Source organism: Chiloscyllium plagiosum, unplaced genomic scaffold, assembly GCF_037043375.1.
Source record: "Chiloscyllium plagiosum isolate Xiang-an unplaced genomic scaffold, Cpla_swu_hap1 HiC_scaffold_27, whole genome shotgun sequence".
NCBI classification, from domain to species: domain Eukaryota; kingdom Metazoa; phylum Chordata; class Chondrichthyes; order Orectolobiformes; family Hemiscylliidae; genus Chiloscyllium; species Chiloscyllium plagiosum.
In genome coordinates, this window is record NW_028270165.1 from 10292398 (window position 1) to 10314590 (window position 22193).

Here is a 22193-nt window from a genome sequence, read left to right on the forward strand (position 1 = left end):
AAGACCCCCGTCAGAGACACATCTTCAGCCTTCATCCGTTAATGGCTCAGCCTGATCATTCTGCCTTTCACTGCACTATTCCTTATCTTTCTTTCACTAACTATGTTTGATTGGGCCTGATAACCTCTAGTAAACAGGAATTACAGTTTAATACTTTTTTATAATGCTTTTTTTTAGGTCAACCACTCTAGCTGCTAGGTATGTGCCCATATCCCTATCCATCCTGAACTCGTACCAAGCGACCCCTTATGGAGTTTGAGCAACTTGCAGCTTTCTTTTCCCCTGCCTTTGGAACTCCTCGACTGGAAATCAAAGTCACCCCGCAGACAATCCTGTGCTCGTCTCTGATGTGGCCCTCCTCTCCAGCGATCTCCCAATTGCTGAGATTTCCCATTCCTGATGATGATTCCCAATCCCTGGAGCCTTCTGCCCCTGTCCTTACTGAACCCGAGGACTATCAGTCCGATCTCCAAGCACCAACCCCTGACAATCCCCCTGGCTCTGGGTATAATCCCCCTTTTTGCTGACACCCACAATCTCTTCTTTTTAATAAAAAATAGGGATTGTGGGAGAATTTGATCAAAATTGACAAAACTGCATGGAAGCCATTTTGTCACGAAGCAATGTTTGCAGTAAAATGTAGCCTGTTAACATAATGCTATCTGAGCCCTGGCTAAGGAATTCTGGTTTGATAGCCTGACCTTGCAGCTGCAGGCTGTCTCTGCTCTTCAAGCCATTAGACTGTGCTGCTTCATAGAATGATGGATTGGTTCTCTCTGTCCCTTATCGGTAATTCGAGCCTCGCTGAACCTGCAGCATAAGATAACATTCAGTTTTGTAGACATTAAGAAATGTAGGTCTCGACAATGTATGTGAACCTTACGACTGCCCCTCAGTTGCATAATTAATGGAGAGTGGGGCTTGTGTTTTACCATAAAACTTGTAACATTCTGTATTTTATTGGAATACGTCGGACTTTGTTTTAAACTAAGAGGTATTCCCCAATGGCAATGAATAAAGCTAGTTAATTGCTCAAGGTCTCCTCTCCTGACTACCTTGCTTTAAACGATTTGACACACGAGTTACTTTGCCCCAATACTAATAGTTACATTGAAGGGAGAGAGAATTCCTCAAGTAGGACCCTATCAGAATCCTGGGTGAGCCCTATTTCTGGTAGATTGTGGTGTGGCTTTCGATTGACTGAATGTTTTCTTGTTCTGGAAGCTGTAAAAGAGGCGTGAAAGCTTCTGCAGAAGTCCAGCAAAGCTGAGAACAGACCGACATCTTACTCTGTGGGAACAGGGAGATCAGAGAAATCAGGCCCTGAAACCCGAGCTGACACCAGACTACCGTGTGATCAGTGCTTTGATGAGCAGTGCCAACCCTCTGCCTTTACCTCGCTTCCTATCTGACTACACCTCAATATTCAGGATCCAATCCTTGCCATCCTGAAGCCATGTCTCTGGGAGGAGTCTCAGACCATAATTATTCACTTCAATGTGTGCAGTTAATTCATTCACTTTTGTTACAATGCAGCACACATTCAGACTCACCATGTATCGTTTCAGTTTTTGTGACATTAGTATCCAGGTTCGATTGCTGATACATTTACTCTCCTTGTCCCTTTCTATTGTTCTCTGATGTTCATTTTCCACATCACTACATTGCTCACTGGCCTCGATTTGGATTGGCCATACGAAATTGGCCACAGTGTCCAGGGATGTGCAGGTTTGGTGGGTTAGCCATGGGAAATGCAGGGTTACAGTTTCATAGTAATAGAAGCAGGAGTAGGCCATTTGACCAATCCAGCCTGCTCTGCCATTCATTAAGATCAGGGCTGATCTATCCATTGTCCCAGCTCCCCTTAATTCCCAGACTCAACAGAGACAGTCTGCCTTGCAGCTGTACTGCTACCTGATAAACAAATTCTTTCCTTGCATGGGAATATCTTTCTCTTTGCAAGGACCTATTGTACACATCAGCTACTAACCAACACTGTCCAGACACTACATCGCTGGGTAAAGTGTCTCAGTTTGCTCAATTTCCTGCAATTAACAGTTTGCTAATTGTTAAATGATTGTAACCTATAGAATCACACAACTCTGTTTCTCGTCAGAGTGACTTGAGACTATTAGGTCGACTTGGCTCTCCCCGTGAGTTCCAAATAAACAGTCAATAACTCACGGTTTGTGTGTCATGATTACTTATTGGACTACTACGAGCAAGTCACCCACAGCATAATCCACTTCCATCCCCAACATGGATTAAGAGGCCATCCTTTTTTGCCAGACAAGTAAATGTGTCATGCTCAGGAAACAAAGCCTGTCAAACATTAACAGGCACAGATCTAGACCAACCTTTTCCAGAGTCTGTCCCTTCACCTCAATTGACTTTCTTTTTCCCTCAGCTCCTACAAACCAACAGCTGAACCCAAGGATGAGAAAAGAAATGGGAAAGAGGGCAAGAAAAGAGAGTGCGGTACTCCCAGATGTTAAACAGAGAAAGGAAGTTGCAGTCTGGACTGAAGCTCAATCTTCATTCAGAGAGAGAGGAGCAACAGCAACTTCAGAAGCTCATGGTTGAACTTCCGCATTCAGACAATGGCTGGGGTTCTGATTGGCAGGAGGACCAGGCCCCTTCCGGACAGATTCAACTGGCCAAAGCCAAAAGGAGGAAAAAAGGGGAGAGCCACAATTTTGTTTCACTTCCCCACCCCTGACTCTACATAACCGCGCATGTTCCTCGCTATTCTCCTTACCCTCACCCCTCATGATTTTTTAAATCTCACTAAAGTCATCCCTCAACCTCCTCCATTCCAGTGAAAAAATCCCAGCCTCTCCCTATAACTCAAACCCTCCATTCCTGGCAACGTCAAAGTAAATCTTTACCGAACCGTCTCTAATAATATTCTTCCTATTACAGGGTGACCAGAACTGTACTCAGTACTCTAAACAAAATGGCCTCACCAACATCCTGCACAACCTCAACATAGAACAAAGAAAATTTACTACCCAGGAACAGGCCCTTCAGCCCTTCAAGCCTAAGCCGATCCAAATCCCCTGTCTAAACCTATTGCACAATTCCTGAATCTGTATCCCTCTGCTCTCCCCCTACTCATGCATCTGTACAGATGCACGTTTTTAAAAAAAAAGATATTTTTATTGAAAATTTAACATGTTTTTACCAGTTTACAAGTAAAAAAGCACAAGTACGAACACTAATATACAATTAAATCTTAAATAAATAGCCAAAACTTGTGAAACAAAAAGAGATATAAAAAAGAAAAAGACAAAACTCAACTAACTACGAATCTAACCTATAACTAACCAGAGTGTATGATCAAATATCTTACATTAGTCAAAAGAAAGAAGGATAACATGGTAATGAAGTAGTGAAATACATGCTCGTAATGAGTTAACATAAGTTGTAATAAAACCCATATTCATGCGGGATTCCTCTCCCAAGGGACCAGCCAGAACTGTTACCTCAACTAAATGAAAGCCCTTGAAAGAATGGCCGAAATATCTGTATCTACGTAATTCAAAAAGGGCTGCCACATTTTATACAATAATTCAGTTTTTTGGTGCACCATATTTGTAAGGAAGTCAAGAGGAATACATTCCATGATTAATCTGTGCCAATTTGGAAGTCCTAGAGGGCCCTCAGCCACCCAGTTTACCAAGATATTTTTCCTTTCATAGAAGGAGAGAATGGAAAATAATTTCCTCCCGTGCACATCCACAGAAGGTAAGCTTGAGAAGCCCAGAAGAGGAGATACTGGATCTACTGTAATTTCCATTCCCAAGATTTCTGTCAGGGCGTTTACTACTTCGGTCCAGTATTTGAGGATCTTATGGCATGTCCATAAGCGGTGTGTAAGAATGCCGACCTCTATTTTACATTTGGGACGCATTGCAGATGCTCCTAAATTTTGCCAATCGTTCCGGGGCCATATGGGCCCTATGAAGTATCATTAACTGAATGGCCTGGGTTCTGTTACAAACGGAGATTTTGTTTTGGCATTTTCCCAGATGTCATTCCACATTTCTGTAGAAATTTCCAGCCCCAAATCCTGATCCCATGTTCTAAGCAGACGGTCCATGTCTTCCGACACATCATCACGTAATAAATGATAAAGAGTGCTGACCGAGGGTACACCCATTGGCCACAACAATCTACGTTGTCTATCTGATTTATAAAGAACATCTAATAACGCAGTCATCTTCTGTATGTAGTCTCGAATGTAGAAGTATCGAAAGAGGTCTCCGTTAGGTAATCCAAATTTCTGATGCAGCTGTTCAAAAGACATCAGGACCCCCTTCTCAAACAGATCCCCTAAACAGGAGATACTGCTGGATCTCCAGGATTTGAATGTGGCATCTATAAGCCCCGATTGAAAACCCCATGCCCCCACTATAGGAGTATAGGGGGATGTTTTTTGTGAATTACCCTCGTTTTGCTGCATTATATTCCAAGCTTTAATTGTGTTGAGTATTGTAGGGTTTCTACAGTGGCTCGTAATGATTTTCATCTGATCTAAAAATAAGAGGTTAATAAGAGGGCACTGTACTTGAGAAGCCTCGATGTCCACCCAGATTGGGTCATGTCTGACCCGCAATCAATCAGCTATGTAGCTTAACTGAGACTTCCTAAAGTCTGAAAAATCCAGCCCTCCCCCCTTGCCTGTGGAAGTTGTAGCTTCCTTAACTTAATGAGGGGCCGTCTAGGATTCCAGATGAAAGAACCCAGCCAACCATACAATTTGCGGAGTGCCGTCCTCGGCAGCATCACCGGAAGCATTCTCATAGGGTATAAGAGACGGGGCAAGACATTCTTTTTAATTAGGGCTATTCTACCTAGCCAGGAAATTGGAAGGTCTCCCCAACGTTAAAGGTCCTGTCTTACCCTTTCCAATAGATGCACAAAATTGGCCTTGGATAGCTGGCCAAATACTGGGGTAATAAAAATGCCCAAGTATAAGAAACCCTCCAGAAACCAACGAAAGGGGAAGTGGGATCGGTCCAATAAGTGGGACATACTAGTGAGGCATGCCTCTGATTTTGAAAAATTAATTTTGTAGCCTGAAAATGCATTAATAACTTGGATGGAGAGGGGCTCGGACATCAGAGGATTACTAAGAAAAAGGAGATCATTTACATATAGGGTAATTTTATGTTTACCTGTACCAACCCTCGGGGGCCGTTATATTAGAGTCAGCCCCTATCGCTTCCGCCAGTGGTTCAATTATTAGCGTGAATAGCAACGGAGAGAGAGGACATCCCGGACAGCAGCCCCTACCCACACTGAAGCTACCTGAGCCTAATCCATTGGTGATCACAACTGCTTTGGGATCATTGTACAGTGTTGAGACCCATTTGGCAAATACATTTCCAATGCCAAACCTTTCCAATGTATAGAACAGGTATGACCATTCAACCCTGTCGAATGCCTTCTCCGCGTCCAATGAGACTACTATTCCTGGTATTTTTTCCTGATGACAGACTTGATTCACATTCAAGACCCTTCTAATATTAGATGATCTACGGCCCTTAATAAACCCAGTCTGCTCCTCTTTACTGGCCCTCTCTAGCCTCAATGCTAATGTTTTAGAGAGAATTTTAAAATCTACAGTTAGCAAGGATATTGGTCTGTATCATGCACAATCTTCTGGATCCTTTCCTTTTTTGAGAATAAGGGAGATATTCATCTTTTTTAGTAAAGGCAGGAGGCAGCCCTGACTTATATGAGTAGTTATACATGTCCATAAGTGGGCCAGCTAATACTCCTGTGAACTCTTTGTAAAATTCAACCTGAATGCCCTCTGGGCCAGGTGCCTTACTGCTCTGAAGTTGCCTGATTGTGTCAAGTATTTCCTGGGTTGTTGGGGGAGCATTCAGGACCGATACCTGTTCCGGGATTAAGTCCGGAAAGGCCAGGCTTTTAAAAAAGGACTGCTTCCTCCTGGCTCTATCTTCACAATCCTGCGATCAGAATAAAGCTTTCTGAAGATTGTGTTGATCCCTTTATGATGTGAGTCAGAGTACCAGCACTTCCCTGATAGCTGTGATAGCTTGAGGGGCCCTTTTTTTTCCTTGCAAGAAATGCGAAGTATCTACCAGGTTTATCGCTAAATTCATATAATCTTTGTTTTGCAAATAATATTTCCCTCTTTGCCATTTGGGTGAAGTCGGTATTCAGAGCTGTCCTAAGGGTCATAACCCTTTGTAATTTGGCAATAGAAGGTCTGTCAGCGTATGCTGTTTCAGCTGCTTTTAAGCGAGCAGCAAGTAGATGCTGTTGTTCTCCCTTTAATTTTTTCTGGGTCACCGAGTATGAAATGATCAGACCTCGCGCATAAGCTTCAATAGTCTCCCACATCATTGACGGGTTACTAGCCGTACCTGAATTAATTTCCAAGAAAGCTTTAAATTCTTGAGAAAAATATTTTGCAAATTTACTATAATCCATACGCCAATGTCAGGGGGATGCCTCATTGTTCCTAGCCTTGATTTCCATGTACACAGCAGCGTGATCAGAAATTATCATATCACCTATTTTACAGGATGATATGGAATTTAAAAAAGTCGAGGGGGCAAAAAACATGTCAATTCTAGTGTGACATTTATGTCGATTAGAGTTAAAAGAGAAATCTCTGCCGTGCGGGTGGAGGCACCTCCACAAATCTATTAATCCTAATTCTTGATTCAAATCCGCCAATTGTCTAGATCTGGGGGATACACCCGCAGTACTCTTGGGTATCCTGTCTATTTCCAGCTCCATAATGCAATTCAAGTCTCCCCCTATAATTGTATGACGAGCACCAAGAACCATCAGTTTGGAGAAGGCTTCCGTTATAAATTTGAAAGGATGTGCCGGTTTAAAATCCCATATTCCTCTCCATTTATAAGGGCTTTAATTAGTATTTATATCCAGATTCATCTTTTATCTGACTTAGGATTTCAAAAGGGAGATTCTTCCAAATAAGAATGACTACTCCCCTACATTTTGAGCTGAAGGAAGAAAAGAAGGCCTGATCAAATCCACCCTGTTGTAATTTCAAGTGTTCTTTATCCAATAAATGGGTCTCCTGTAGAAGAGCTATATCAACCCTTTCTTTTTTGAGGTTTGGTAATATTTTCTTCCTTTTGACTGGAGAATTACTCCCCTTGACATTCTAGGTGCACCATTTAAGCGAATGACACACCATAATCGTCCAGGCAAGTCCGAGACCCCTGGGAGGAGAAACCCCATCCAAAACACCCTGAGCTTGGACCATAGAAAATTCACAAAGAGAGAGATTCTTTATAACACTCACACTAATATAATAAAAAACGATTTCTAAATAAAAAAAATAACATGTTTAAACAGAGATTTTTCCCCACGTTTCCGGGGGAATCACTTCCTTTCCGAAAACCCATCATATCCTCTCCCGACCAGTGCCCCACCCTCGACCCAGGCACTCCATAATAAAGTGAAGAAAATTCAAGTGTATGACCAAGCTAAAGTTAACAATGAGTACCCTACCCTCCTCCCCCTCCCCACACACCCACATCAACACCTACATATATTTGGTGATGTTAATACCACGTATAAACATAAAACTATAAAATTACAGTCTCAGCAGATAATAATTAATTAGGGTAATACAAAATAACAGGGGGAAAACAACCCAGCTTTAAAAGAAAGAAAAAAAATAAGACAAAGCAGAGACCCCTCCTCACCTAAATCTACTAGACCACCCAGTCTATATATATTTACAAAAAAGAGAGGAGAAAATCGCAGAGTGGAGAACAGATCAGCCCACCCCTCCCTACTCCCTGGAGATAATATTAAGCAATAAAGTAATAAAAGAGAAAAAAAAAGGTGAACCAGAGAAGGGGGAGGGCAGAACAACATCATTCATCACACGAGTGAACTCTTACAATTTATCTAAGAGAGTCCAAACATTCCTTGGCCTTCTCTGGCGATCCAAAGTTATACACGGACCCTTCGTGGCTAAAACATAGCGCTGCTGGGTAGCACTGAATGTTTAAATCCCTTAAACGCCCTCCTCTTTTGGACCAGAGCTGGGGGAAAGTCCTGAAATAGCATAATCTTGGATCCTTTGTAAATCATGGCTTGGGGATCTTTCCCAAGATTTCTGGAAGCTTCCAGGAGCATCGGCTTCTCCAAAAAGCACTGCAGCCAGAACAGGACCGGGTGGGGGCGCTGGTCCAAGCCTGGCCTGTGTATTGCAACCCGGTGGGCCCAATCTACCCTGACCTGGCCTGATCCAGCCTCCAGATTCAATAACTGTGGAAGCCACTGCTCCAGAAACGTCGTAAACTGGCCTTCCTCTTCCCGTTTGGGAAGGCCCAGCAAACAAATATTTTCTCGACGACCTCGATTTTTGAGGTTGTTGATGTGTTCTTCTAAGGCCCGGATTCGCTGTTCGAGAGTCCAGACCCGACCCACGGCTGATTCTGCAGCAGCCTCGGAGGTCGCAACCTTTAGCTCCGACCCTCCGACTCGATGTTCGATTCTTGCAATATCTCGCTTGTGCTTCTGCAGCGTGACCGAGAGCGACTCCCACCTGCTCCTGGACTCTATGAAGATGGCGATCTCCTCTTCAAGCTTAGAAATCACTGCAACGAGGCTCACCACCATGGTTAAGTCCCCGGGGGCAGCTGCGGACGCCTCTGCTGCAGCTGGGGTGGGGTTCCTATGTGCTGCGAGCATTCTTTCCTTTAGTCATTTTAATGAGGCACTAAATTGCTCAAGTTTGGTGCAAAATAACTAGCTGTATTCAAATAAAAGCTATTTAAATGATTTGGCAGGTGTGGTGGAGGCAGGCAGCCCACTTTGCCTGAGTCTTGGGCAGAGCACGACAGACTCAGACTTGCTGGGTCGCCACCATCTTGGATCTCCCCTGCCCAGATGCACCTTAAATGAATCTACCGTCCCTGCCTCTACTTCTGTTGGCAATGCATTCCAGACATCTATCACCCTCTGAGTAAAGTACTTTCTGTGTGCATCTCCAACATAATGTCCCAACTCCTGTACTCAGCATGTGAACAATGAATTCTGGATTAGTGGTGCTGGAAGAGCACAGCAGTTCAGCCAGCATCCGAGGAGCAGTAAAATCGACGTTTCGGGCAAAAGCTCTTCATCAGGAATAAAGGCAGAGAGCCTGAAGCATGGAGAGATAAGCTGGAGGAGGGTGGGGGTGGGGAGAAAGTAGCATAGAGTACAATAGGTGAGTGGGAGAGGGGATGAAGCCGATAGGTCGGGGGCGGGGGGCGGGGGGGGAGGAGGGTGGAGTGGATAGGTGGAAAAGAAGATAGGCAGGTAGGACAAGTCATGGAGACTGTGCTGAGCTGGAAGTTTGGAACTCGGGTGAGGTGGGGGAAGGGGAAATGAGGAAACTGTTGAAGTCCACATTGATGCCCTGGGGTGGAAGTGTTCCAAGGCAGAAGATGAGGCGTTCTTCCTCCAGGCATCTGGTGGTGAGGGAGCGGCGGTGAAAGACGCCCAGGACCTCCATGTCCTCGGCAGAGTGGGAGGGGGAGTTGAAATGTTGGGCCACTGGGCGGTGAGGGTAATTGGTACGGGTGTCCCGGAGATGTTCCCTAAAGCACTCTGCTAGGAGGCGTCCAGTCTCCCTAATGTAGAGGAGACTGCATCGGGAGCAACGGATACAATAAATGATATTAGGGGATGTGCAGGTAAAACTTTGATGGATGTGGAAGGCTCCTTTAGGGCCTTGAATGGAGGTGAGGGAGGTGGTGTGGGTACAGGTTTTGCAGTTCCTGCGGTGGCAGAAGGTGCCAGGATGGGAGGGTGGGTTGTAGGGGGCGCGTGGACCTGACCAGGTAGTCACGGAGGGAACGAACTTTGCGGAAGGCCGAAAGGGGTGGGGAGGGAAATATATCCCTGGTGGTGGGGTCTTTTTGGAGGTGGCGGAAATGTCGGCGGATGATTTGGTTTATGCAAAGGTTGGTAGGGTGGAAGGTGAGCACCAGGGGCGTTCTGTCCTTGTTACGGTTGGAGGGGTGGGGGCGGAGGTGCGGGATGTGGACGAGATGCGTTGGAGGGCATCTTTAACCATGTGGGAAGGGAAATTGCGGTTTCTAAAGAAGGAGGCCGTCTGGTGTGTTCTGTGGTGGAACTGGTCCTCCTGGGAGCAGATACGGCGGAGGCGGAGGAATTGGGAATAAGGGATGGCATTTTTGCAAGAGGTAGGTTTTACCTATGTGAACAATGAAGGCTCAGTAGAGCAAAAATGGCAAGAGTTTGTAGGTATAATTGAGGACACTGTACAGAGGTTCATTCCCAAGAAAAGAAAGATTAACCGGGGAGGGATTAGACAACCTTGGCTGACAAAGGAAGTCAGGAAATGTATTAAAGAAAAAGAGAGATCCTATAAAGTGGCTAAGAACAGTGGGAAATCAGAAGATTGGGAAGGATACAAAAGCAAACAGAGGATAACAAAGAGTGTAATAAGAAATGAGAGGATCAAATATGAAGGTAGGCTAGCCAGTAATATTAGAAATAATAGTAAAAGTTTCTTTCAGTACATAAGAAACAAACGACAGGCAAAAGTAGACATTGGGCCACTTCAAACTGATGCAGGAAGCCTAGTGATGGGAGATAAGGAAATAGCAGGAGAACTTAACAAGTACTTTGCGTCAGTATTCACAGTGGAAGATATGAGTAATATCCCAAAAATTAAAGGGTGTCACGGGGCTGAGTTGAGTATGGTTGCCATTACGAAAGAGATAGTGCTAGAAAAGTTAAAAAGTCTTAAAATTGATAAATCTCCTGGCCCCGATGGGATACCCCTAGAGTTCTGAGAGAGGTGGCTGAGGAAATAGCAGAGGCATTGGTTGAGATCTTTCAAGAGTCACTGGAGTCAGGAAAGGTCCCGGATGATTGGAAGATGGCTGTTGTAATCCCCTTGTTCAAGAAAGGATCAAGGCAAAAGATGGAAAATTATAGGCCAATCAGCTTAACCTTGGTTGTTGGTAAAATTCTAGAATCCATCATTAAGGATGGGGTTTCTAAATTCTTGGAAGAGCAGAGTCTGATTAGAACAAGTCAACATAGATTTAGTAAAGGGAGGTCATGCCTGACAAACCTGTTGGAATTTTTTGAAGAGGTAACAAGTAGGTTAGACCAGGGAAACCCAGTGGATGTGGTCTATCTAGACTTTCAAAAGGCCTTTGATAAGGTGCCACACGGGAGGCTGCTGAGCAAGGTGAGGGCCCATGGTGTTCGAGGTGAGCTGCTGGGATGGATTGAGGATTGGCTGTCTAACAGAAGGCAGAGAGTTGGGATAAAAGGTTCTTTTTAAGAATGGCAACCGGTGACGAGCGGTGTCCCGCAGGGTTCGGTGCTGGGGCCACAGCTGTTCGCATTATATATTAATGATTTGGATGAGGGAACCGGGGGCATTCTAGCGAAGTTTGCCGATGATACGAAGTTAGGTGGACAGGCAGGTAGTACTGAGGAAGTGGGGAGGCTACAGAAGGATCTAGACAGGTTGGGAGAGTGGTCCAGGAAATGGCTGATGGAATTTAACGTGAGCAAGTGCGAGGTCTTGCACTTTGGCAAAAAGAATAAAAGCATAGACTACTTTCTAAATGGTGAGAAAATTAATAAAGCCAAAGCACAAAGGGATCTGGGAGTGCTAGTCGAGGATTCTCTAAAGGTAAACATGCAGGTTGAGTCCGTGATTAAGAAAGCGAATGCAATGTTGTCTCTTATCTCAAGAGGGTTGGAATACAAAAGCAGAGATGTACTACTAAGACTTTATAAAGCTCTGGTTAGGCCCCATTTGGAGTACTGTGTCCAGTTTTGGTCCCCACACCCCAGGAAGGACATACTGGCACTGGAATGTGTCCAGCGGAGATTCACACGGATGATCCCTGGAATGACAGGTCTAACATATGAGGAACGGCTGAGGATACTGGGATTGTATTCGTTGGAGTTTAGAAGATTGAGGGGAGACTTAATAGAGACGTACAAAATAATACATGGCTTGGAAAAGGTGGATGCTAGGAAATTGTTTCAGTTAGACGAGGAGACTAGAACCCGTGGACACAGCCTTAGAATTAGAGGGGGTCATTTCAGAACAGAAATGCGGAGACATTTCTTCAGCCAGAGAGTGGTGGGCCTGTGGAATTCATTGCCACGGAGTGCAGTGGAAGCCGGGACGCTAAATGTCTTCAAGGCCGAGATTGATAGATTCTTGTTGTCTAGAGGAATTAAGGGCTACGGGGAAAGCGCTGGTAAGTGGAGGTGAAATACGCATCAGCCATGATTGAATGGCGGAGTGGACTCGATGGGCCGAATGGCCTTACTTCCACTCCTATTCTTATGGTCTAAGTGTGCGGAACACCTTCTTCACCCCCGTCTACCAATGATGGAACTTTCAAGATCAATGAACCCGAACACCCCCGGGTCTCTGTTCTACAACACAACCCAGGCCCTAACATTACCTGTACAAGTCCTGCCCTCCTTTATTTTAGTAAAATGCAACCCCTCACTTATATCCATACCTCTCTCATACACACGCTCTCTCTCAGACATACACATACAGCACCCTCTCAACACACACACCCTCTCGCAGGCTCATTCTCCATCACAATCACACTTTATCAAGCATGCACACATGCAAATACACACTCACTGATGCACAGTCTTATACACAAACTCACATACAAAGGCATTTTGCCCAAAACATCGATTTTCCTGCTCCTCGGATGCTGCCTGACTTGCTGTGCTTTTCCAGCACCACTCTAATCTAGACTATTCCATAGATTCACAACCCTGTGGGAAAAGCACTTCCTCATCTGTCTGAAAGCTCCTCCCTCTAAACTTGAGGCCTAGTCTCTCACACCAGCAGAAATTACCGGACAGGGTAGGGCTTCATCCCCACAATGCAATGAAATTGGAAGATGTTTCCATTGGTAGGAGAGACTAGGACCAGAGGACACAGCTTTAAAAATAAAAGGAAGACCTTTAGGAACAGAGACAAGCGATGTCACCTTTTCTGCCGACAACGAGGAGCATGGACAATGTGTTGGGTGACACCAGCGAGCAGGTGCGCGGAACAGACACAATACGCTGTGGCGATGCTGGTGTTATTGACAGATTTTAAGTGTTCAAATGCCAAGAGGAGAACTAAAGGGTAGAGCCACAGTTCTTTTTCCCCATGTGGCTCTTATAGCTATTGCATTTTCTCTGGCTGCTCAACTTTTTTTTAAATGTCTTTTCATCAGTGTAGGGGTGAGGTTCACAACTAGAGGGCATAGGTTTAGGTTTAGGGTGAGAGCAGAAAGATATTAAAGGTACCTGAGGGGCAACTTTTCCATGCAGAGGGTGGTGCATGTATGGAATGAACTGCTGGAGGAAGTAGTGGTAGCCGGTATAATTACAGCATTTAAAACACATCTAGATGGGTATATGAATAGGAAGGGATTAGAGAGATATGAGCAAAGTGCTGGCAAATGGGACTAGATTAATTTAGGATATCTGGTTGGCATGGACAGGTTGGACCGAATGGGTCTGTTTCCGTGCTGTACATCTCTGTGACTCTAAATAATAAAGTCTACTTCTCCAAATAACAAACTATATCCATGTTAACAAGGCTTAGTGCACCACATGCTTTACTAACCATTCTCAACAGGTCCTGCCCCTTCAATGACTGAGGAACATATACATGCTGGTGCATAATCTCCTTCACTAGTATTTACACACTACCCTCAGCAATTGCACAAGTAACAGCAAAGGGTAAACAGCACAAGGATTAAACACACAGTGAGGGGGTAAACAGCACAAGGATTAAACACACAGTGAGGGGGAAACAGCACAAGGATTAAACACACAGTGAGGGGGCAAACAGCACAAGCGCCAGCAAAAGCAGATGGAAAGTGAGTGTAAAATGTCACTATGACAGGACAGGACAGGCCAGGCCCCACATTCCTTCCCCTCCGTCCGTCCCCCCGCAACCTGCCTCACCTTTCACCTCCCGGGCCCAGTACCTTCCAGGTGGCCCCATAGTTGACACAGGGGCCGCCCCACGACCAGTAGAACTCCACCACCCAGGCGGCCGACGAGTTCCCAAGCAGGCCCTTAACCCCATCCGCCTCCAGAATGCTCACCGGCTCCTGCCTGCTGTACAGCCGGCCGGTGTGGCCGTGACACAGCAGCTGCGCCAGGAAGGCGGCGGTGCCCAGTGACGGGTGTCTGCCCCGGGCCGCACGGCGCCATTTTCCTAACGGCCGCCCTCCCGCCGCTTCCCCGCTCGAGCGACTTCTCCTCCCAACCGCCTTCGCCCCCGCGTGACGTCTGCACGGGGGATGGGCGGGGCCGGGGGAGCCTCACCGTCACCAAGCAACAGCCACCTCGCGCTACAACTGCTCATTCACAAAAACAAACTCTCCTGTCTCGCTCTGCAGCTGCAGGGGGGACACTGCCACGTTTCCAGGAGCCCTGTCTACATTGGGAAAGCTCACGGCTCAATTTAAACAGATATTCCGACATCTAACGGAACGGCGTCATATTTAAAGGGGGCAATCTGCATTTTAAAGGGACATGAATATTTTCGGAAATACCCCGTTAAAATGAAGAGATGTAAATGGACGAGATTATATTTCAAAGGGATGTGGGCACATTCAAAGGGATATCTTCATATGTAAAGTCACGCAGTTATATCTAAATGAATCTACATTTCGAAGAGACGTTGCCCTATTTATAAGTCGAGACAATAGGTGTGAATTCTGTCTGTGTCGCAACGTTGAGTCAGACTGACATTTTTCTTAGAAAAGCTCTTCATTTAAATTACATTCTTGAGAAGGTAATTTATAGATTCGGGTGTAGGTTAGGGAGGATTGGCCGTGCTAAGTTACCCATAGTGACCAGGGATGTACAGGTTAGGGTGGCTTGGCCATGGAAATATGGAGTAAGGGGTTGGATATGGCTGGGATACTGTTCAGAGGGCCAGAGAGGAATAGATGGGCTGAATGGCCTGCATCCACATTGTTGGGATTGTATGACCCTCCTCATATAGTATCCATTTTATCTACATCTATCCTGTCAAGCCCCTTTCAGAATTCTACTGGTTTCAATAAAGGTATGCAGCACAGAAACAGACCCTTCGGTCCAATTCGTCCATGCCGACCAGGATTCCAAACTAAACCAGTCCCACTTGCCTGCATTTGGCCCATATCCCTCTAAACCTTTCTGTTTATGTACCTATCCAAATGCTGTTTAAACGTTGTAAATGTGCCGGCAACTACCACATCGTCAGTAAGTTCATTCCACATACAAAGCCACCCTCTTTCAAAATGATGCCCCTCCGGTTCCTTTTAAATCTCTCTCCCCACCTTAAGTAATATGCCCCCAAGTTTTGAGCTCCCCGATGCTCAGCAAGAACCCTTTGCTATTCAGCTTACCTCCACACCTTATTTTATCAATCTTAATGATGTCACCCCCTCATCTCCTCTCCTCCAGTGAATAAAGTCCCAGCCTCTCCCTATAACTCAAACCCTCCTGTCCTGGAACTTCCTGGTAAATCTTTACCGAACCCTCTGTGATAAGAATACTTCAGATTACAGGGCCATCAGAACTGTACTCAGTACTCTGAAAGTGGCCTCACCAACATCCTATACAACCTCAACATGATGTCCCAACCCCTGTACTCAATGGTGTGAACAATGAATGCTCTGCTGCTAAATACCTTCTTAACTGCCCTGTCTATCAGTGATGCAACTTCTAACGAACTATGTACCTGAACACCACTCCCCCATGTCTGTCTGTTCTATACCATGACCCAGGGCCCTACCATTATCTGTACAAGTCCTGCCCTTTCTTGTTTTAGCAAAATGCAACCCCTTGCTTGTATTAATACCTCTCTCACACATGCTCCCCCTCACACACACACACCCCAATACTCTCTCAGGCTTATACTCCATCACACTCACACTTTACCAAGCATGTACACACTCTCACGCACAAATTCACATGCACCCACACACAATTCTATGGGGTGAATTTGTATTGGCAGAATTATATTTGCAGATGTATTCAATTTTGCTCAAAAAGCACACAATTTCCAGACAGTCAATCCATGTAATATTTTATGAATTTGGAAATAGAACCAGTCTGACTCAAGATTAGAATACTGTCAGACTCAATTCTCAGGAAGAAAGTGAGGACTGCAGATGCTGGAGATCAGAGCTGAAAAGGTGTTGCTGTAAAAGCGCAGCAGGTCAGGCAGCATCCAAGTAGCAGTAGAATCGACGTTTCGGGCATGAGCCCTTCTTCAGACCTTTCCTGAAGAAGGGCTCATGCCCGAAACGTCGATTCTCCTGCTCCTTGGATGCTGCCTGACCTGCTGTGCTTTTCCAGCAACACATTTTCAGACTCAATTCTCACACCTTTAAATGCATTGTCTGAACTGAGATGTCATCTTTTTTATAAAACCTTAAGTCATCTCAAGAATGTGACTTAAGAGATGTTCTGGCAGTTACACATTAATGAACCAAAACCTACACCCATTCTAAGAGATGAAAGACTTGACAGCAATCTAGGCTTGTTCAATATATTCCATCAGTTGCATGATACTGATCTTTTGATGTACGTTCTGTGTCTTACAATGCTGCTCCACAGCTACCCGATGAAGGAGCAGCACTCAGAAAGCTAGTGCTTCCAAATAAACCTGTTGGACAACAACCTGGTATTGGGTGATTTCTTTTTAACTTTATCAACCCAGACTAATACCGACACCTCCACATCATTTCTAGTGAACACAACATACACCTCCTGGTGCTGTCAGTAAACTTTACAATGCTGATGAAACAACGCAGTACCTGAAAGATTTACAATTTCTCACGATACTAGCTTCTCATTCACTGCTCCATCTGATACATGACATTGGAAACTCAATGCAGGAGGCTGAAACGAAGGAGCAGCTTTAAACTAAAAAACTCTTGGAGCTCAAAGCTTTCAATAAGAGTCTGAGCCCGGCGGTAAGTTCAGGTAACCTTTATTGTGACTCAACTTAGTTACATCTTCAGATTCCCCCCTGCAAAAAGGCATAGACAAAGTAGCTGCTTTTTAAACAGCTCAAGATCAAAGCCCACACACACCCCACTGTCTTTACTATTGGGCAGCACCAGGTTGTAATTGGATCCTTGTTACAGCCGTAATCCGGAGGAAGTATTGCCTCACTCAGCAATTTCAACCCATACCCTGTATCCTGGTAAGTTTCTCCCTGCTCATTTGCCAGTGGGGAGAGGGCAGTGTAGAGTCAACCAAACTGCGGTGGGTCTGGAGTCATGTGTAGGCCAGACCGAGTGAAGGATGCAGATGGAACGACTGAATGAATACTCTCCCACAATGGCGGTTCCCTTTCCTAACAAGGGAGAGAGTGAATCAGATGGGGGCTTTCTCCCCCACACCACCCACTCCCCCTGCCATCTGTCGTGGTGGGATTCAAACACGGGTGTCGCCGGAACCGGATTGATAGTCCAATCGATAATGGCACTTGACCGTTACTCCTTCAATCCCCCTGTGATGGCACGTGAACTCGCTGGTGCTTCCGCAGGTGGGAGGAGCGGGTGAAGCCCTTCCCGCACTGAGAGCAGGTGAACGGGCTCTCCCCGGTGTGGACTTGCTGGTGCCTCAGCAGGGTGGAAGATGTGCTGAAGGCCTTCCCACACTCGGGGCAGCTGAAGGGCCTTTCCCCCGTGTGGACCCACTGGTGGGTCAGCAGGGTGGAGACCTGAGTAAAGGCCTTCCCGCACTCGGGGCAGCTGAAGGGCCTCTCCCCCGTGTGGACCCACTGGTGGGTCAGCAGGGGGGAGACCCGAGTAAAGGCCTTCCCGCACTCAGGGCAGTTGAAGAGCCTCTCCCCCGTGTGGATCCGCTGGTGGGTCTGGAGGCTGGAGTAATTGCTGAAGGCCTTCCAGCACTCAGAGCAGCTGAAGGGCCTCTCCCCGTGTGGACCCGCTGGTGGGCCAACAGGGCAGAGAAAAACATGAAGGCCTTCCCACAATCGGGACAGCTGAAGGGCCTTTCCCCTGTGTGGTTCTGCTGGTGGGCCAGCAGGTGGGAGGAATGTCTGAAGGCCTTCCCGCAGACAGGGCAGGGGAATGGCATCTCCCCGGTGTGACTGCGCCGATGAGTCTCCAGGGCAGAAGTGAAACGGCAGCCTTTCCCACAGTCGCCACACTTCCACGGTTTCTCCACGGGGCGGGATTCCTCAGGTTTCTCCATGGATGATGCTTCAGCCGCACACAATCAAATTTCCAGCCCCTTCCTGTCGTGAATTCCTCTTTCCAGGTCGTATAGCTGCTACACACTCCACGCACAGTGCGCTGCAACAGTGGGGTCTCTCGTCCAGTCCCAGTGATGCTGAAAACATACTCACTCAGTCAGGAACCAAAAAGCTTTGATCCCTCTCACAGAAATCAGTCGAAAATCGTTGCGGTCCTGGTGGACTGAAAGACTGTCAGACATTCACGGCGAAGTGAGGATCGCAAATGCTGGAGAGTCAGTCGAAAAATGTGGCACTGGAAAAGCACAGGGATGTCAGACAGCATCCGAGGAGCAGGAGGGTCAATGTTTTGGGCATAAGCCCTTCATCTGTTGATTGAGAAACTTCCGCCATCAGATCTTCAAATACGCTGTAAAAAGAGATTACAAAAGTCATCACTGCCAGTGCAGGGTAGAAATTTTGAACAAGCAATTCTACTTTCTGCCGAATATTCTTTTCTTTTATTATTCCACAAAATTGAAAGCACCATCCCACTCTCTCTCCCCCTCTGTTCTCACTCCGCTCTAACCAATTCCCCTGAAGGTGCTGATTCAGGATCTTACAGGGGCAGAAAAGCAAAAACATCAAGACTGACATCTCTCTGAATTTTGGATACCACCACCTGAAAGTTAATATCTTTCACAACACTGGGATCCTGCCGAGAGTGAGCAGGTCTGATTTTGGGAAGCAAACACAATGTGTGTCAATTCAGGGTGAACCTGCCACGCAGCTTCTTTAGGAACAACCAGACACAAAATGGTTAACATCCCCGGGAAGGGGAAGCAAAATGACACCAGAGAGAAATTGAATATACTGACATGGCAAACATTAGTGGAAAGCCAGAGTCATAGAGGTATACAGTACAGAAACAGACCCTTCGGTCCAACTCGTCTGTACCGATCAGATATCGTAAATCAATCTGGAACCGTTTGCTCATACGTGGCCCATAGCTGGGGTCATCCCCACCCCCCTATCCTGAGACCTTGATGCCTCCAAGCTGACCTTCAAAGGTTTGGTTTTTCCCTCCATTCTTTCCCGGTTGTCTTTTGTAAGTTTTGAAAACTTTCCCAATCCTCTGAGTATAGGATTTGGGAAGTTGTGTTGTCGCAGTACAGGACATTGGTTAGGCCACATTTGGAACATTGCGCACAATTCTGGTTTCCTTCCTATCAGTAAGATGTTGTGAAACTTGAAAGGGCTCAGAAACATTTACAAGGATATTGCCAGGGTTGGAGGATTTGAGCTAAAGGGAGGCTAGGGCTGTTTTCCCTGGAGCGTTGGAGGCTAAGGGGTGACCTTATAGAGGTTTATAAAATCATGAAGCGCATGGATAGGATAAATAGGCAAAATCTTTTCCCTGCTGTGGGGGGAGGGGGAGGTCCAGAACAAGAGAGCACAGGTTTAAGGTGAGGGCGGAAAAAAACCCAAAAGAGATCTGAGGGGCAACCTTTTCACACAGAGGGTAGTAAATGTATAGAATGAGCTGCAGGAGGAAGTGGTGGAGGCTGGTCCAAATACAACATTCAAAAGGCAGCTGGATGGGTACACGAATGGGTAGGGTTTAGAGGGATATGGGCCAAGTGCTGGTAAATAGGATAGATTAATTTCAGATATCTAGTCAGCATGGACGAGATGGACTGTTTCTGTACTGTACAGCTCTATGGCCATCTACTTCATTTTGAAATTTTTGCACTACCACTTGGAACACCCTGTTAGGGTTCAGAGAGTGCCAGGTCCTGACATCTCCTTCCTCACGTCTCCGGTGTATTTTAAATCAATAGTACCATTTGTACGTTACTGGGTTAGTACTTTAAACACAGACACATACAATATAATCAGAATTTCTATTCGGTACAGACAGGGATGACTTGTTTCAACTTTGCTAACAGGGTATCAGAAGGGGAGGATCTGCAGACAGAAATCTTGGAAGAAATTCCATAACAAGATCTGACAGGGTCACTCAATATCATTGGGGGGGGTTGAGTCTGGAAAGAGAAATCCATTCGACCTGCTTCAAAAGGTACTGGACATCAGTGTGAGCAGAGGAGTATTCAGAGAGGAACACACCAGTGAACTGAGCTTTAACTGTTTACACAGAATGAGTGTATGTGTCCCAGTGAACTGACTTTGGAAAAGAGCTTTAACCAGTTACACAGACTGAGAGGGGGGCTGGGGCATTTATTTTACCCTGGAGCATCAGAGCCTGTGGGGTGACCTTAGAGAGGTTTATAAAATCGTGAGGGGCATAGATAGGGCAAATAGCCTAGGTCTTTACCCGCCAGTGTGGGGGAGTCAAAAACCAGAAGGCATAGGTTTAAGGTGAGAAGGGAAAGATTTAAAAGGAGCCTAAGGGACAACTTTTCATGCAGAGGGTTGTGTATGTATGGAATGAACTGCCAGAGGAAGTGGTGGAGGTGGGTACAATTGCAATGTTTTCGAGGCATTTGGTTGGGTATATGAATAGGAAGGGTTTGGAGGGATATGGGCCGGGTGCAGCCAGGGGGGATAAGATTGGGTTGGAATATCTGGTCAGCATGGATGAGTTGGGCCGAAGGGTCTGTTTCCGTGCTGTACAGCTTTATGACTCTATGACTAGCACTCGGAGCATGGCTCCTTCATCAGGTAATTGTGGAGAATAAAATCATAAGGCACAGAATGGATGGAAAAACATTACAGTGCACAGAAATGATAGGTAGAAAAACACTGGATTGTTAAGTCTTTCATCGTTTAGTATGGGCTGCTCATATCATTCATTTGTAAATCCCAGAATTTCCTGAAAGACATCTTCTTGAGATAACTCAAGGTTTTATAACAAAACGTGACATCTCAGATCTGACAATGCATTAAAGGTGTGAATTCAGAGTCTGTCTGTATCCCAATCTTGAGTCAGACTGGTTCTATTTCCAAAGTGGAACTTACAAAATATTACATGGATTGAACAGCCTGCAGATTGTGCATTTTTGAGAAAAATAGAATGTCTCTGCAAATATAATTCTGCAAATACAAATTCACCCCCATGGATGTATGTGTGTGAATGAGACAGAGAAAAGTCTATTTTGTGCTGTATATCCCTATGTCTACTTGATAACAGATGCTTTATTTCTGTTGGTGTAAATATTGTTGTAAATCATAGCGGGGTATGAATAGTTAGATGTTAGGGTGAGAGAATGCCTCAAGAGGGGCACTATAAGAATCCTGGGAGAGCCCTATTTCTGGTTTACTTCCTCATGAACAAACATTAAGCATGAGCATTTATTTATTTCTAATTTTGTTCTGTTTCTCTTGTTTGATTCCCAGCTAGGACTACACTCTGTGTCTGGATGGTTGACAGGCTGAGAGATTGTGGCTTGAGTCTTGAATAACTGAATGTTTTATTGTTCCAGAAGGTGTGGGGGTGGGGATCAAGGCTTCAGCAGAAATCCAGCAGAGCAGAGAACAGACCAATATCTTACTCTGTGGGAAACTGAAATCCGAGCTGATCGTGGCTGATATATCCATTGGCTCAGCTCTTCCTCCCTGCATTATCCCAACTACCCTTAATTCCCTGACCATGAAAACCCATCCAATTGTGTCTTGAATATACTTAATGAAGATGCCTCTACTGATTCCTTTGGCAGAGAACTCCATAGATTGACTACTCTCAAGGAAAAGCAGTTCCTCCTCATCTGTCCTAAATGGCACGGTGGCACAATGAGTAGCACTGCTGCCTCACAGCGCCAGAGACCCGGGTTCAATTCCTGCCTCGGGCAACTGTCTGTGTGGGTTTCCTCCGGGTGCTCTGGTTTCTTCCCACAGTCCAAAGATGTGCGGGTTAGGTGAATTGGCCATGCTAGTAGTGTCAGGTGTAGGGGAGTGGATCTGGGTGGGTTGCTCTTCTGAGGGTTGGTGAGGT

General features: G+C 45.7%; 1 protein-coding gene across 6 annotated transcripts in view; it reads right to left on the reverse strand.

Annotated features, from left to right (window-relative positions):
* Positions 1 to 22193, reverse strand: part of LOC148143074 (uncharacterized) — a 312271-nt gene that overhangs the window by 15515 nt on the left and 274563 nt on the right. The window contains exons 1-2 of one of the 6 annotated variants that reach the window (XR_015751095.1): positions 14002 to 14406; positions 702 to 810 (exon numbers count right to left, since the gene is read on the reverse strand). The gene's annotated coding sequence lies outside the window, so the exon portion shown is untranslated. Of the gene's footprint in view, positions 1 to 701; positions 811 to 14001; positions 14407 to 22193 lie in introns of those variants that run through there. The other 5 variants (XM_087973998.1, XM_087973997.1, XM_087974000.1 and 2 more) reach the window with 5 other exon arrangements.